Source organism: Dioscorea cayenensis, chromosome 20, assembly GCF_009730915.1.
Source record: "Dioscorea cayenensis subsp. rotundata cultivar TDr96_F1 chromosome 20, TDr96_F1_v2_PseudoChromosome.rev07_lg8_w22 25.fasta, whole genome shotgun sequence".
Lineage (NCBI taxonomy): Eukaryota > Viridiplantae > Streptophyta > Magnoliopsida > Dioscoreales > Dioscoreaceae > Dioscorea > Dioscorea cayenensis.
In genome coordinates this window covers 6,619,165-6,636,960 of record NC_052490.1, presented here as the reverse complement: position 1 = coordinate 6,636,960, position 17,796 = coordinate 6,619,165, and the positions used below count along the sequence as shown (strand labels likewise).

Below are 17,796 nucleotides of genomic sequence, written 5' to 3'. Positions count from 1 at the left end.
CAAACTGGATCCGGAAGTTGAAAGGAATTTCCAAAGAAGAATTTGATAGATCAATTTAAGTGAGATAGGGTCAGTAGAAATCAGTGTGGAAGTTGTTCAAGAAGTAGAAATGGCCAGAAATCAACAACAAAGCATTTTTTACTTTGTTTGGTGATAAGTGTTTGTGTAATAGTAATATGAAGTATTATTTTCTTACAATGAGCATTACATTTCTCAGATTTTATCATTCATACACGTGTATTTTTGTTACTTTTGTGCATGTAAGGTTGTGGAGACAATTATGGAAGAAAGAAACCAAAGTAGATCATGGATGAACTTTGTTGATGAAATCCTGGAGTGAACAAATGTGAAGATACAAGTTGTGCCTAAAGACACGTGACTATGTGACAAACTATATGGTGTTCAAGCAAATACATGGTTTAGAGGGGCATAAAAGCAGTCACATTCACTTGTTTTGACTTGTGCAATCCTAGCAAGATCTTCATCAATGTGAATTTTATGGAAGACACAACGCGATCTACTCATGGATGTGTGCCCATTCATGTGGCCTCAATGAATGTTTGGATTCAGGATTATTTTGGCGGAGTACTGTAGCAGGTACATTAGATGTTCAATGTAGTAAATTATTGTAGTAGTTACTGTTCATAGGCCGCTGTGGAAATTCCACTTGCCTATGTGGATGGCCAATCCAGCCTATTTAAGTTGCGACTTCAAGCCATTTTAAGGATCATTGTCCCTATCTTTTTCTCATCTTTTCTCCATCTTTGGAGGCGCTCGTGGCTGGTGTTTGGAGAGGCTTTGGCAAGGTTTTTGGAGTGGTTCTACAGCCTTCAACACCGTGTTTCTTCAGAAGATAGTTATTGGGGGAGCTTTCGTCAGCATTGATTCGGTGAGGTATGCCCTAGGATTGACGAGAGAACCCTTGCAAAAGACAAGGCTGCTCCATAAGACCATTGATACGGACTACAAGAGGGTTTTACTTATGGATTGCATATTTTTACTTTCGATTTTATTATTGATTGTATCTTGCTTCATGAAGAGCTGAACCCCTAGTGGGTACTCGAACGTGTAAACCCTAGGATGATACTGTTTCTTTGATCTTTCAATTATGTTTATTTAATTGATGTCTTTAATTGAGTTCTAATCTTGAATACTTATTGAATGGGATTTTCCTTAGAGTGACACTATGGTTGAGAGCATATATCGGTAATCTTTGTGAGTGAGTTACACACCATGAGAGTTAGACAAGGCAAGATTTGAGAGTGTCGAGAGGGTGAGTCGAGAGGTAGCAGAATGTCACATTTCCCCTCCGGTGTGATTTATCTTGCCTCTATATTCCAAGAGTACTTTGCGGTCACAATAGAGTGAAGTGTTAAGAGGCAAACTCTGCTGGGGCTTAGTTATGTAAGCAATAGAGTAAAGTGTTGAAGTAATCCTTAGTATCTGGGGCTTAATTACGATTAGTGGTCTTTCGCCTGGAATAAAGGGTTAGATTTATGTTAGGGAATAGGGTTTATCACTTGAAGTCTCAGAGCTTTAAGCAAATTTGCACAGTGTAAGGTGTTGAGACTGAGCGATTTCTCTGCACGGGCATAGTGTAGTGTTAGTCATGGTTGACCATAGGTTTGGGAACATGTATTTTAGGATTTTCAGAACTCATTAAGCATCAGTTAGCAGACATAATAGTTTGTTCTACACTTGAAGCAATAGTCCTAGAGGGAGCAATGTCTGAATCCCCCACTTTCTATCGATTGTCTTTCCTCTCATTTTTTATAGCGTCTCCCTTTCTTGGTCCTTTTATTTCCTTTCAAATTGATATTTTTCACACCACTATCAATCCATCTTTACTTTAGTTAAATAGCAATCCTTGTATTTTTTATCACTATTCCCTGTGGATATAACTACCCACTTACCAAAGTATTATTACTTGGATAAATCCATGCACTTGCGGTACACATGCAAAGGACGTTATCACTCAGCCAAATCAAGAAAGACTAGGGTCAAGCATTGTTCGACCTCCTCTTGTGGGGAACAACTTCGAATTAAAGCCCAATTTTATTCAAATGGTGATACAGATGTGCCAGTTTGACGAGTTTCAGGATAAAGACCCTTATGTGCATTTGAGGAGTTTCTTGGAAATTTGTGACACTTTTAAAGTGAACAATATGTCTGAGGATATTATCCGCCTGAGACTTTTCCTATTCTCGTTGTGAGGAAGGGCTAAACATTGGCTAAGTTCCTTGTCGCAGGGGTATCTTACAACATGGAAGTAGGTTTCAGAGACTTTTCTTACAAGATACTTCACTCCAGCTAAGATCACTAATTTGGGGAGTGATATCTCCTCCTTCCTGCAGTTGGAATCAGAATTCTTGTATAACACCTGGGAGAGATACAAGGAGATGTTTAGAAAATGCATACAACATGAAATCGTGGAGTGGATGCAGATACAAATCCTTTAAAATGGATTGAACAACCCCACAAAGCATATGCTTGATGTTGCTTTGAGAGACTCTCTGTGTAAAAAGAAACCAAGTGAGGGATACAGTTTGATTGAGGAAATGGCAAACAATGGCTACCAACAGAGTATTGAGAAGACCAAATCGGTTAAAGCAGCTAGTATTATCAGGTGGTTGCCATTACCATTCTTGCAACACAGGTTGAAGTGATTACCAAATAATTAGACACCATGCAGTCCATTTCTCATGTTCCAAGACCTCCTTGTGATCATTGGGACGCACCAAATGAGCCAGGTTATCCTCCTATTGATATGGGTACAGGCAGATTGAGCAAGTGGATTTTGTTGGGTAAAATTGCCATTACCAGTACATTTCATACTGTAACATATACAATGTTGATTGGAGGAATAACTTAAATTTCTTATGGAGTTATCCAAGACAGGGGCAGCAACAGGAACAACAATAGTATTAGTCTCTCTCTTAGGGATCACAACAACCGTCCTCTTATTTATCTTCTGCGCCATCCAATGAACTCACTGCCTTGTTGGCTAGATTCATTAAGAGCACTGAAACTCATATTTTGGATATTCAGGACATGATGAGAAATACTAATGCGACCGTGATGAATTTAGAGCATCAGATAGCCTAGATGCCTAAATTAATTGAGGAAAAGCTCCTGGGGTCACTTACTAGCAGCACAGAGATAACCCGAAAGGAATCCTTCAAGGGTGTCACTTTGAGGAGTGGAGTGCAACTTCCAAAACCCATTGAGAGGAAGCCCGAAATAGAGAAGGTTGAGCCCGCAATTGGCAGTAATCTTGAGACTCCAATTGACTTGGAGAAGGATGTCAAAGAATAGAGCAAGGAAAAAGATGCATTGCCGGCATACCAACCTAATCTTCCTTACCCAGTGAAAGTGAAGAAGGATCAACAAGAGGAGTAATATAATAGATTCTTCGATGTGTTCAAGACTTTGAATATCAATGTCCCATTTGTTGAAGCTCTTGCTCAGATGACAACATATGCTAAATTGTTGAAAGAACTACTAACAAATAAGAGAAAATTGCAAGAAGTGTCTTCTGTAACACTTAGTGAGGAATGTTTATCTTTGATCACCAACAAACTGGCCAAGAAAGAGAAAGATCCTGAGGATTTTGTTGTTCCTTGCATGATCGGTGGTTTAGTTGATGAGATAGCCTTAGCTGATCAAGGGGCAAGCATGAACCTCATGCCCTACAAAATTTTCAAAAGGCTTGGGCTTGGAGAACCGAAACCCACCATTATGACTATGCAATTAGTGAACAGGTCATTAGGTAACCATGAGGCATAATTGAAGATTTTTTTGTTAAGGTGGACAAGTTCATTTTTTTGGTGGATTTTGTTATTCTCGATGTTGATAACGAGGTGGAGGTACCATTGATTATAGGAAGGTTGTTCCTAGAAACTTCAAAGGCTCTTATTGTTGTCAAGGATGGTCGAATGACACTTCAAAGTGGGTGAAGAAGAGATTATTTTTCAAGCTCCAGTATTCCATGAGGGCATACCATAGATTTTGATGACACATGCTATTGTGTGGATGTTATTGATGAAGTTGTTTCTGAATTTATGTAGGATACATTCATGAAAGATGAGCTTGCTTAATTATTGGAAGATGATCCCCGAGAAGATGGAGCACCAAAGGAGGCAATGGAAGAATCGTACTGTTTGGACCTGGTGGCAATCGAGGTCATTGTACCACTGGATCCACCAAAGAAAAAGACCCCTTGTGCAATAAAGTGGTCGACAAAGGTGATCACCGAGAAGAAAAAGCCACCCATCTCACCACCTGATCCCAATGTTCCTTACCGTTCAAACCTTTGGGCTTTTGGTGAGATCAATTTAATTGATTCGTTGTTACCATATGCTTGCAGTTGTAGTCCAGGTGGCTATGAGTGGCCTTGATCCCATGGACTTCTTTGAGGAAAAAGGGTATGCCAAGCTAGTGATGTTAAATAAGCTCTACTTGGGAGGTAACAAAAGTTGTTTTGTTTTCTTTGTAATCGTGTTGGGTTTCCTTATCGGTTTTGTTTAGTTTTCATTTGTTTCAATAATTGTTGTGTTGTTGTGATTTCGGTCTCTCAGGGTAACATTGATTTTTATTCGGTGTGTTGGCAATACTTTTAATTACCTCTAGCGTTTTTATCATTGTTAAGAAGGAGGATAGGCTTTACTCTAGAACTTTTAAGGCTGAGCACGGCCTGAGAACGCCCCTGCTTGTGCCCCTAATTCTCTTTGTTTCCAGTTTTTGAATCATTCCGTGGTGAGCACGGGCTAAGCACGAGCATGCTAAATCAGTAAGGGTGGTCTCCAAGCCATTTTCATGATTGTGTCCTTCTCTCAGATGTTTCGGGATTTTTTCCTTAGAAAATCAAGGGGATGAACACACCTAGGACATGACCATTTTCCTTTTGAAGTCTTTCATAGCCGACCATTCCCATCCATCTCACCTCCTGGCCCTCTTTCTCCTCCTTTTGTGCTTTGGTCCCTCGTGTGGGTTTGAGTTCGTGCCAGGGTTGGTTGTGGCCGCTCCTCCTTTTCCTTAATTTCTCCATCAACCCCGGTAAGCCACCGTTCATCCTTATTGGATTTGTTCGGTTAAAATGCTTTTCTCGTCATACTCTTGATTGCATTGTGGATCTTGTGTTGTTTTTATTGTTTCACGCTTAATATTGCTTGTTTTATTTCGAATATTTCTTTGTTCTTGAGCTTTAACGGTGTTGTATCTTTGGGGATGATTGTCGCTCAAATAATGATGGTATCCTCCTTAGGAACACAATCGTGCTCCTAACCTCAGGATGATTGTCTCGACCAAGTGCACTTCCCTTTTTTCAATGTTGAACACAGTCCGAGTGCTCCATGCACGACCGTGCTCTCCCTAATTGTTTATACTAATTTGGTTTATCTTCTCTTACAGATTATGTCGAGAAAACACACTTCTACATGGCCTTCTAAGAGGCCCTGGGTGGGGGAGCCTGCTCCTGATGCGGACTCACCGGCATTCCATGAGCAATTTGCTTGTTTTAGCGAGTCATAAGAGATTGATTAGGATGTGCTCCGTGAAGTCAGATTAGAGGAAAAGGTTAGTTGCCTGCTTAGTGTCGGTGCCTGGAGACAGTTGTTCCAGATTATTGATACCACTTACGAGCGGCTAGCGCTTGAGGTGTTAGATACATTCGAGCTTTCCTGAGGTACTGTTGCATTTCATCGCGCCGACTTCATTCAAATTCAGGTGGTCGGTGAGATGCACCAGATGAGCCTCACCAATTTCTCTATCCCATTTGGGATTTATGATGCGGAGTTTACTATAACTCCTGCATATGATACGTTGTTGATCTCCCGACAGGATGGGGAGTCCCTGGAGGAAGCTTTGGCCGTTTGAGCACCACACCTACCTATGATCCTCATCGGACTATGGCCACAACTCTTCGTTCTCCAACACTCAGCTATATCCATTTCATAGTTAGTCATACGTTGACAGGACGAGGTGATAGTACAAGGGTTATTAGTCACCGAGATTTTGATTTCCATCTGAGTTTGATCAACGGGTTCCATTTGCATTTGGAGTATAAGGTAGCAGTGTCTATTTCGCACTCAGGGACAGATCCTCGTATCGATGCCCTCTTAATAGGCCCTTATATCACTAGTCTGATCAGACGTATGGGCATCCTAGAGGGGACCGACAGGATCTGAGTGGTCGGTGGTGTGGCCCCCATGACCCTTGAGATGCTTAGGTCCAATGGGGATGATTTAGCGTGTCCTGACTGCTAAGGGGGGCTAAGTAACTTGTGCGGCCGACCACTGATTTTTCATCCACTTCTGCTCCTGATCTACCTAGTGTAGAGGACGCTGCCATTGCACCTCCACTGCCTATCACTACCTCACGACAGCGGTCACCGTTGCCGCTCCACAGTCATGCTCGCCGCTCCACACTCTGACCAAGTTACTTGCTCATCTGCAGTGCTCTAGTGGGACCAGAAGAGTGTGGCAAGCATTGCTGAGCATTTGTGTGTACGACTATAACCTGAGGCTATTTCTCCCATGCGCCCCACTAGACACATTGGGTTGTACACTTCTTGTAATATCGTGAACCTTTGGAAACTCATAAGAAATTTTTTTTAGGGTCTTATCTCAATTGCAGTAAGATTTTTCTTACAGAGTAGTTTTGTTGAGAAAACCAAGTGGAAAGAATAAGGACCTAAGTGTGAAAGTTTATAGAAAATATTTGGTTCACAAGTAATAAAAATATTTGATTTGTAGTTTTTCCGGAAACCAAGGACTGAAAGGTAAGTTTGCAAGGACTTTTTGGAAATACTATTTCATGATTTATGGATCATTGGTGACTTTTCAGGTATCTTTTTGTATGAAATTTTATTTTCAGAGACCGACACTGAATTTTGGGAGAAATTTAAGTTAACAGATAAGGCGTGGAAATAGTCAGTTTTTATGTGGGGCTCTTCTTCTTCTTCTTAATCAATGGTTGCATTAGTGTTCTGTGAGAAAAATAAAAAAGAAGAAAAAAGATGAGAAAAGAAAAATAAGAGGCTTAAAAAAAGAGGATGTGGAGATCACTCGAGAGAGTTCTGCGGAGTGCTTGCTAAGAGTTATCTTGGTTTGAATGATGCATGATGTATGGTTAAAGAACTTTGGAAAGCATGCTAGAATTTGAACTTGTTTTTTTATTAGATTTTGCTTGGTTTTTGAGTGGAAAAAGCATGGTTTATTGTTGTAGATGATGAGTGATTCAAGTTGCTTTTGGAAAAATAAACCATGTATTTGAGATGGATTTTGCTTGGAATGGGGGATGAATTTTCAGGTTTACTATAGATTACTGTAGCAACTAGAATTAGGGTTTGGCTTGGTTAACTAAGTGGATGATGATGATGATTAATTTGATAATGATGATGATTAAGATGGTGATTATAATGGGTGGAGATTAAGTGGTTGAGTTTAGCCAAATTGGATGATTAGGCTTGATCAAATCAAGTGAAGTGGGCTTGATTTAATTGAGTCAAAAGTCCATTCAATTGGTTTTGGAGTTGGGTTTGACTAGCTGAAAGTTGAAATAGATTGGATTCATTTGGGTTTAAATGAGAGTAAAGAAATGAGTTTGGTTCAACCAATAGAGGATTGACTTGATTTTTGACTCAATGTGTAATTTAGTTTTGGGTTGAATTTAGGTTAAGTTGATTGAGATTGATTTGTCTTAGTTCCGATTTTTGGGCTAATGACTTTTGGGGTGAACCAATTCAAGGAGAATTGGGTTCAGTTGAACTAAGCTAGTTCAAAAGATTTTGTATAACAATTGGAAGTGGTTCAATGCTGGTTGGTGAAATTGAACTTGTTTCAAATGAAATTGAGGTTGGTTCAAAGGTTGGTTCATAATGGTTTTGTCCCAAATTGAGTTAGTTTAAGTGCAATTTGAGACTAGTTTTATTATGCAAGGATTTGTTTGAATCAATTGGAATGAGTGGGACCCAATTAGTGAGTCAAATATTTATTTGTTGTATTTTTCTTTTTGGGTTTCAATTTCGTTATTAGGATGTATGTTATTTATTTTATTTCCATTCTCCTATTAGGTGTTGTTCAGTGCTTGGGAGGGAGTTCAAGATCTAGCGAGAAAACTCAAAGGGAAACCAGTGAGTTGATAGTGTCTACTCTTTTGAAATAATCGGTTAATTGCTAATATTTTTGAAACAAGTACTTTAATGGCTACTAGTTTGAAATAACTGCTTTAATTATGCCATTATATTATGTTTAATAATTTATATTGTTAAAGGATACTTATAATTATTTGCGGTTTGCTAAGCCATAGCAATCGTATTAATATATCTGGTTTCATACAATTATATGTTGTTTCAATTGTGTTATTTTCAGGTATTTATTTTAATGGTTATGTGTACCTTGACTTTGAGATGATTTATGAAACCATGTGTGCATATTAAAATGTTTTTACTGTCAATGCTTGTAGATTTGGTTTTCATTCGTGGTACAGGAATGGTGTTATGGATATGGACTTTGTAGGTATTATACATGTCTTGTGCTGTGGAATTTTCACAGATTTTGATGGTGACTACGGATTTTAGTCCGATATTGCAGTGGGCGGGTACCCATGGTCCCGACCTGATAGGGAGGAGGCGTGGTCAACCCCGAGTCTACACCCTAGTCAAGAGGTGCATAGAGCCATTGATAGGGTTTACTTTTGTGAGAAACCTGAGGTCACCACGCGGGGATCTTAATGGCCAACGTTAAAGTTGTGAATACCTTGATGGCTCTCAACCAAGTTGCAATGACGGCTAAGTCGGGGAGTGTTTTTCGCCAATGATTTGATATTTGTTTTTTGCCAACCTTGATGGCTCTCAGCCAACGTTAAACATGTTATTTTGGATTATGATAAGGAGGCGAAGCCTAGCTGTCGCTCTTAGGAGGGCTGTCTCTCACAAAATTTGTATTTCTTTGGAAAATTAATTTTATGCCAATTTATGATGAATTTATTTTTTAAAAGCTCGTTAAAGTTGTATTTTGCCAAATTCTAGTATTTGGGAAAGTTGGGAAATTATTTGAGAAATTGATCTTTATATACTTTATTTACTCTATATTTAATTATTTAAAATTATCGAGCCACTATCGATCAACTAGAATTTGTTACAGAGGTATGAGCATTACCCTGCTAGATTACATGTGCAAATATAGAGCCAATCAGGTTGGTCTCCTGGTTAAATTGGGTCTCTTTTCTTTTTATGTGTTGGTGTCTTGATCATGTAGCGGTGGTACCCACAAATTGGAGTGATTATGTTTGTTGTATTCGTGTATTTGAACATGTAGTTTGTTTAAAGGTTGTTAATCGTGTTTTGTAAGTATGATTTAGTTTTTCAGGGGTGTCAATTTTTCAGTTAAAATGGATTTTTAACTGATGGGTAACACATTTATCTCAGTAGAATATGTGGGTGTGACATCTTTTGGTATCAGAGATGTAGGTTGAGATATCCGTGGCTGGTAGAGATCACAGGTTGTGTTCTAAGCTTACAGGTTTAGTATTGATTAGACCATAAGGTAAGGGCCCAGTAGAATTATTGAGACTCTCCAATCAGGTTAAAATCTAAGTTGCTTACACAGCCCTTGTGTGTGAGTACCGCAAGTGCACTGATCGACTAAGTAATAAAATACCCCGGTGAGTGGTAGTCAAATCCATAGGGAATAGTTGCTTAGAAACACAAGTATTGTTATTTAGCTAGAATGAAAACCAATTTATGATGTTGAATTAAATAAATCAATTCAAAGAAGAGTAAAAGATCAGAGAAAGCAAGGGGAATAAGGAGAGGTAATCGATGGTAAAATGGGGTACTCGGACAATGCTCGCCGTAGGACTATTATTTCAAGTACAAGACTAATGTCATGTCTCCTAATTGAGGTTTAATGAGTCATGAAAATCCAAAGACACACGGTCCCAAACCTAAGGTCAACATTTATTAGTCCTTTACACTATGCCAGCCGAAAAGGGACATTCGACACCTCACACTGTGTAGGACATCTTGGAGCTCTAGGGATTCCAAGTGATAAACCCTATTCCCTAATATAGATCTATCCCTTTGGTCCAAGCGAAAGACCCCTAGTCATGATTAAGCCCCAACACTAAGGATTACTTCAATACTTCACTCTATTGCTAACGTAACTAAGCCCCAGTGGAGTTTACCTCTTAGCATTTCACTCTATCATGACCGTAAAGAACTCTTGGAATATGGAGGTAGGATAAATCATGTCGTAAGGGAAAGAGGATGTTTCACTATCTCTCCACTCACCCACTCAACCCTCTTCATTCTCACTAAGTCTAACCCTTATAAAGTTTCACCCTTTCATAGGATAACCTAGATAGACTCTCAACCCTAGTTTCACTCTAAAGGAAACTCAAATCAATAAGCACACGAGATTGAAACTCAATTAAAACATCAATTAAATAAAACATAATAAGAAACAATAAACAAAATCATCGTAAGATTTACAAGTCCAAGCTCCCAAGAGGGGTTTTAGCTCTCCATAGAGCAATAAAAAAACTCAACAATGAAATCAAAAGTAAGTGCAAGCAATCCATAGAGTAAAACACACTTGTCGTCCATGTCGATGGTCTTGAGGAGTCAGCCTCGACTTCTCCAAAGATTTCCCATGTCAATTCTACGGGCACACCTCACCAAATCAATGCCGACGAAAAGCTCTCCCAATAGTTCTCCTCCAAAAGGAACTCGATGTTGAATGCCATATAAACAGCTCCTAAAACCCAAAGCAAAAAGCCTCTCCAAACCCTGGACACACTAGCCCCAAAAAGATGGGCAAAAGATAGGAAGAAGATCTAGAAATAAAATCTCAAAGTGGTATTTATAGGGCTGAAATCGGGCATCCACATGGACTTCTGGAATTTCGCACCGTGTTGATTTCTAGGTTTACATTTTTCTCGCACATTATGAACATTATCTACTATAGTGATTTTTAGTACATTGTTTTCACCATAGTAAACTGCTACAAGACTTTCACCCTAAATACTCTCAAAAATCATTTTTCTTCATCGAGGCCATATGATTGGGCATAGATCCAAGCGGTAGATCATGTCGCGTCTTCAATTAAAACCACCTTGACGAAGCTCTTAACAATGTTGCACAAGTCAAAGACATATGAGTGTGACTGCCTTTATGCCCTCCACTTTGTGTATTCACTTGAGCATAACGGAGGTTGGCACACACCCACATGTCTATGAGCACAACTTGTGTCTGGACCCTTGTTTGATCCAAGAATTTCATCAACAATCGCTGTACATGATCTACTTTTTGCTTCCTTTCTTCCAAACTTGTCTCCACAACCCTTTAACATACAAAAAGAACACAAACACACACGAATGAGCTATAAAATCTAATAAAAAGTGATGCTCAACGTAAAAAAAGTATACTTCATATTACTTATACACAAGCACTTATTAAACTTCCACACACTTAAGCTTTTGCTTGTCCTTAAACAAAAATAAAACATTCAAGCATATAAGAAGGAATATTGAAAGTGCTTGGCCTTAGGATCACCAAAAGCATGCAAAAGAGGCATTCTACAAGTAAAGAAAAATTCAAACACCCAATAACAATAATCATTGCTCTAGCTAAAAACTTGAATAAAAAAGGACAACAACCTGATATTGTGTAAGTGTGTGTAAACTCACTCAAGTAAACCCAACATGTAATCATCAAATTTCTTTTTAAGAGGGACTATTTATATACAAAAAGAAGAGGTTGTAGCTTCACACATCCTTGAAGGTAGCCCTTTCCTAAGCGGACACCAAGGTGGCTTTCACACTTTCGAGGTGGTAGCTATTTCTAGCGGGGTAGTAGCTTTCACTCATCCAATAAGATAGCTCTTTCTCTCATTTGGGCATAACTAGTATCCGACTTATGAGAGTAGCTTCATACCTCATAGATGGGCTCTTTGCACCCACCAATACATAACAAATCAAACACAGTTTTTATTAAAACAAGTATCATGCTAAAATAATCCCTTAAACATCAAACTTGAGTTTCCACAAGGTTTAATGAGTGAGTAGTGTAACAAGTGATAATCGGGCAAAATTTCCTAAAAATTTAAGTAAAACTAGAGCATGATAATATTCAATGTTAAAAATTTTCCTAAATTTAAGAAAACAACCATTGCAAATTAGGTGAACCGCCATTGGGTACATGAGCATAAAGGATGAATGCATAAGTATAGAACATGTGTAATGTGAACTCCCCCCGACACTTAAGCTGTAAATTTCCCTCAATATACGCATGCAAGCTCAATAAAGAAATATAACTATCAAAACATGTGTGTGGAGATGGGTAATTAAAATAATACTCCACTGAACTCCTAATGGTACGTTTGATGGAGTTAATTTCATTGAGAGTTGAGTTCCAACTGGTTGTGGAGCACACATAGCTATGTAAAAAGCCACATTACAGTGCCCATGACAATCCCTCAATTCCAAGACTCACAAGACCATCTGCAAGAATACACAAGGGGATTCAGCAAAGCTCATCAAAAGACACTAAAATCGAGTCTATAAAAATATGAAAATTAAATACAACTCAATACAATTGACAAGCGAAAAGATAAACTCAGAAGGAGAGTCCTATCTGAGTAATACAAGTCCAAAATAAAATGTAGAAATAAATGCTAAAACATAAAGAAAAAAAAAAATAACAACGCCTTAACCATCGATATCCCGCCTCGCTGGTGGTACCGCTCGCAGTGATGATGCTGGTGCCGCTAGTGGTGGTGATGGTGTTGTTGGTGATGCTGGAGGTGTCAGTAAAGCACGGGATCTCATAATGAAAGGTGAGGTCATGTCTCGCTCTAGAATCTAATGTAGTGTGTCGAGACACGCCATCACTTTGCCGTTGTTCACAGCCTTTAGCGCGCGAACCTCAGCCAGATCAACATGCAACCCCTTACAATGCTCTCGAGCCTCTCATAGCGATCACGGGCTCGAGATGGAGAAAAACCCCGCATGGGTCGTTGCTCCTATGCTCCAGGGGGTGACCCTGTCTCCATCTACTATAGTTATGGCTAAAAAGCAGGCTGAGACCCCTCAGCTGCATCACCCATACCCTTGCCCGTATATGGTGATGGCATGATCATAACATAAACACTATCTCCATATTTGCATACCATGCCCATCAATTGTATCATCTCTAAGCCTAGGAGAGATGGTACAATAGTCTTCTGAGGCCCTCTGATAGCGTATAAGAGACCATCCACATGATGAGTTGAGTGATGCAGGGGCCTGAGAAGAGCACTCCAACCCTGGTATATTGTCCCTGATGGCGCATGTACTCTGTCATGATGTGTCCCAGGTGAAATGGCTCGCTCTATAGCACCGAATACTGATAAAGCAGCTCTTGATTGCTAAGGACTCCGGTACTGTCTCCACGTCCGTTCACTGATTAACTGAGAACGGCGTGGATATATCTGTAGGCCAGTCAGGAGAAACATGTGGACTTGGAAACTCCTGGCTCATACTGTTCTTGGCCACATAGTATCTTGTAGGTGCGCTGAGGAGTTAAACTACAAGGGTAATCTCCTGGGAGCTCGCTCATACTCCTCTCGTGTTAGTGTAAGCCTCATTGTAGAGCCCAAGTCGATCAAAAAACTCGAGTCATGCTCATGCTATGGTACTATCCGAAGGCTATGAACTGAATAGCATCAATACTATCAAAGCTAGAGTATGAAAGGTCGAACTTGAACGACGCTAGCACCTCCAAAGTGAGCATACGGATAGCCGGCTCTCGAATGGACAATAATCGCCTCCAGCTACCCACAAAGATCAACTCCAAAATCTTGTCGGCCATCTCATCCCCCAAATAAAACTCTCTCAATGCGCTCAAGTCGGGGAATATCGACTGTCCAAACTTAAGCCTCGACAAGCGCTCAAACTGAACCTAATGTTCAAGGATCACAAACTCCATGTACTCAGGAGAGGACTCATTGGGATGTTTTCTAATTGTTTTCTTTGATTTGGATGCCATTCCTGCAAGAATTGAAAATAAAATGATTAAATTCAACTTAAAAAATAGTTCTACAGGAATCAACATGGTCATGTGGAAATTCCACATGCCCTTGTGGATCATCAGGGCGGGACAACTGCATGGCTAGAATCTCCAACAAACTCAAAATACAACATAAAACCTTCAAAATCTCTTCTAAAAACATTCACCAATAATTTAAACATGAAATCTATGTGAAATCAACCACATTGAGCAAAAGAAATGAAGATTGGTGAAGATGAAGGGAAAAGGAAGCTTATCGACGAAATGACAATCAAAAACTTCGAATATGACCGGCAAAAAACACAAAGACTTTATAGATAGATGGAGAATGTCAGGAAGAAGGAAAGGACGCATTCTTTGAGTGTTTGGGAGTCTATAAATGAAGAGGTACAAAATGATTTTAAAGAAAAGTCACGCCCCTTTTTGTTCTATACATCCACAACATGGGCGTGTGGAAATTACCCACACCCGTGTGTATCCACAAGAACTCTTCACAGTGGCATGCACACGGCCCTGTGTGCTCTTGGGATATAAATTTTAACCTCAAAATGCACCAACATGGGCATGTGGAAATTACCCATGCCCGTGTGCCTGACCCGCAGGGGCACCCACACGCCCTTGTGGCTTCTCTGTTCTCCCAAGAAAAAATCTCTAAGTGTTCCACATGCCCCTGTGGAAATTCCACATGGACGTGTGAAAATCAATAGGGGGGCTCACAAGAGCAACCACATGCCCCTATGTGATCTCAGGATAGAGAGTTATCTCTGCAGGGTTTCACATGGGCGTGTGGAAATTACCCATGCCCGTGTGCCTCCCACAGGGTCATCCACAAGCCCTTGTGTCTTCTCGGATGGAGCTCTATCATTCTATTGAGATCCACATGCCCTTGTGGAAATTCCCCACTAGTGTGTAGCCGTCATAAGGTAACTCGCAGCGGCATTTACATTCCTTATGTCTTCTCGGGATGGAGAAGTTTAGCTCAGAAAAGAAATACATGCCCATTTAAAAATTTCACACAGTCGTGTATCTTCTTTGGATGACTTAGAAAAATTACAGGCTCTACAGAAAAAATTCTACAACATTTATACACATACAAAGACTGCAAATATAGTTAAAAACTATGTAGAGAATCAAGAAAACACACTCAAACGATCTAAAACTTCGCCAGTCACAATGAAGTGCACTAAAACACCAATGATTCACAAGAAAAACATAGCAATAGCATGTAAAAATCAAGGCACCAACACTAAAGCTTTTATTCATGCAAAAACTAAACGAAAACTTAGAAAAAGGGTAAAGACTTGGGTTGCCTCCATAGAAGTGCTTGTTTAACATCACTAAGCTTGACATACCTGTCCTTACCTTAAAGGGGTTCATGAATAAATGTTGCCTTCTTACCTACAGCTTGAAAGCACGATGAATATAATTTTCGCAAGGTAGAGGGGGAATTATTGAGTTTATTACCACACAAGGGATCCTCACCTTTACTTGGTAACTGCTCATCCCCACTAGTATTTGGACGCTTTTTGTGACGTCTCCTTGTCCTCTGGAGCTTTTGGATCATCTTCTTCATAACTCTAGGTGTAGGCTTCACCTTATCCTCTTGATCAAGTGATAAGATTTCTTCATTCTCCACTTCTTGATCTAGCCATCCCTCCATTGGGTCTGAACACAACATTTCCTGCATATAATCATCAATCAACTCATTAATGGTGTAAAAAATATAAAGTATCATCGAATTTAAGAGAATGTCTCATGGCTTCAGTTTGGCGATATGTGAACTTGTCATCTCCAACTCTTAGTATCAATTCCCCACCGTCCATGTAAATAATTGTTTTGGAAGTGCGCAGCAATGGCCTCCCAAGTATCAATGGAACCTCGACATCCTCATCAACATCTAATACCATAAAATTTGCAGAAAAGATGCACTTATCAACCTTCACAAGTACTTCCTCAATGATGCCCCTCGGATGTCTAACTGATCCATCGGCCAATTGAAGTGTCATCCGAGTGGGCCTAAGCTCTCCCAAGCCTAGATTCTGAAAGAATGCATAAGGCATGATAGTGATGCTGGCCCCAGAATCCGCAAATGCCTTCTTTTTACCAAAGTTACTAATGTTACTTGGAATGATGAAGCTACTGTGGTCTTTCTTCTTGTTCTGTATATTCTTTTTGTAAAAAAACGCCGAGCATGAAGCATCTAAGATCATAGATGCACTCTCCTCCAACTTCCTTTTTGTTGATCAAGAGGTCTTTAAGGAACTTTTGCATAGCGAGGCATTTGAGACAACGCCCCCACAAATGCGGTATTGATGTGCAACTCGCTTGAATAGACCCAAAAAACTTCTAGTATTGCTCTTCATTTTGGTCATTCTTTAATCTTGAAGGGCAAAGAATTCTTGGCTTGTAAGGTGGAGGTGCCATCTTCTTCTCTTTAGCTCTCTCCTCAACCTCCACTTCCTTGGGTGACTCAACTATTGTCTTTTCAGTAGGGAGCTTACTCTCAACTTCACGATAATTTCTCAAAGTGATCACCTTAACATGCTTTCTTGGAGTGGTCTCCGTGTTACTAGGTAAACTCCCTTGAGGTTTTTCAAAAGTGACTTCATAATTTGTCCCACTTGGTTCTCCAAGTTATGCAATAATGCGGTGTGGTTGCGAAGTATTGCTTCAACCGACTGAAATCTCGTACCCGATGATTGAATGAACTTGGTCAAAGCCTTCTCCAAATCAGTCATCCGGTTCTCCTACCATGAAACTCTGTTCTCGATAATCGGGTATTGTTGTTGTTGAAAACCCGATGAAGCCATAGCCTTCTGTTGCCCTTGATTACTCCAAGAAAGGTTTGGGTGGCTCCTCTACCCTGAATTGTAGGTAATGCTATACGGATTTCCTTGATCCCTCATTGCATTTTCTATAAAATTCACCTGTTCCACTAAAGTTGTACCACCAATAGTAATCAGGCAATCGGATAAATCATGTCCTCACAAACACCCTGTGCAACTCATCACTACCGCCAATCTAGGAGAAGTTATAGTGTCTAGCGTCTTGCTCAAGGACTCAACCTGGGCCGCCATTGATGTGGGTGAATCGATCTCATGAAGTCTGGTTACCTTCTTCCTGCCTTGTGAGCTCCACTGATAACTGTTTATAGCCATATCTTCAATGAGCTGTCAACCTTCTTTGGGGTGTTACTTCCTAAGGTACCTCTTACTGCAGTTTCATATAATTGCTTTTTACTTGGGTTCAAACCATTGTAGAAGGTGTGGGTAATCATCCAATCGGGGAACCCATGTTGAGGAAATTTCTATATGAGATCCTTGAACCTATCCCATGTCTCAAAAAGAGATTAAAATTCTGTTTGCATAAAATAGGATATTTCATTCCTGAGCTTCACACATTTTCCAGGAGGAAAATATTGAGCTAGGAAAGCTTCCACCATCTCCTCCCAAGTAGTAATCAATACTCTAGGTAACGAATGTAACTATTGCTTTGCTCTCATATTCAAGGACAATGGGAAGGCCCTCAACTTGATAGCATCATCCATAACTCCAATAATCTTGAGCATGTCGCACACTTCTAAGAAATTCTTGATGTGGTTGTTAGGATCCTCATCGGCCAAACCATTAAGTTGTGATGACTACTGTAACATCTGGATGAAGCCTGGCTTGAACTCAAAACTCTGGGCTGCAATTGGTGGACTCACATTGCTAGACTGCGTGCCAAGAACTGTGGATCGTGCATAATCT

General features: G+C 39.9%; 1 non-coding gene across 1 annotated transcript; it reads left to right on the top strand.

Annotated features, from left to right (window-relative positions):
• The first annotated feature begins 17,334 nt into the window (after positions 1-17,334).
• Positions 17,335-17,441, top strand: LOC120252354. The gene has a single exon (XR_005533891.1). It is a non-coding gene; the product is annotated as a small nucleolar RNA R71 (small nucleolar RNA).
• Positions 17,442-17,796: the final 355 nt, after the last annotated feature.